The sequence below is a fragment of the Montipora capricornis genome, unplaced genomic scaffold, assembly GCF_036669925.1.
Source record: "Montipora capricornis isolate CH-2021 unplaced genomic scaffold, ASM3666992v2 scaffold_501, whole genome shotgun sequence".
NCBI classification, from domain to species: Eukaryota; Metazoa; Cnidaria; class Anthozoa; order Scleractinia; family Acroporidae; genus Montipora; species Montipora capricornis.
In genome coordinates, this window is record NW_027180241.1 from 10,001 (window position 1) to 10,736 (window position 736).

Here is a 736-nt window from a genome sequence, read left to right on the forward strand (position 1 = left end):
ATTAATGGTGTAGCGATGGGCACAAGAATGGGACCTAGCTATGCCAATCTTTTTGTAGGATATGTTGAACACCAATTTTTTAATCAGTACAACGGCCCCAAACCTGAACTCTACGGCCGCTACATCGACGACTGCATCGGCGCTATTTCATCCAGCAGAGAACTCGATCAATTTATAACCTCCGTCAACTCTTTTCATCCGGCTCTTAAATATACCTGGGAAATTTCGGAAACTTCATTGGCTTTCCTAGATATCAAAGTTTCTATTAGAGGCAACGTGCTATGTACTAGTGTGCACTACAAACCTACTGATTCACACAGTTATTTGTTGTATTCATCGTCACATCCATCACATGTCAAGAACTCCATTCCTTATTCTCAATTTCTTAGACTTCGACGTCTATGTAGTGTTTACTCCAATTTTTCTAGCAAATCAGAGGAGATGTGCCAGTTCTTCGAAAAACGTGGCTATCCTGTCTCTGTGGACTCCAAAATTATCCCAAGACTAGTAGAATCTTTTCGCAACCTCCACTTATTTCATTCAAACGCGACACTTTTTAGTTAGAAGCGCGCTCAAAACTAACGAGCAACCCGGCACTTTCAAATGCGCGCGCTCACGATGCAAAAACTTGTCTTTTCATTGTTAACACTAGCAAGATATCGGGACCTAAGCGATCTGTTAAGATCACCGATCGTTTCACATGTACCTCCGCAAATGTCATTTATTCATTTGCATA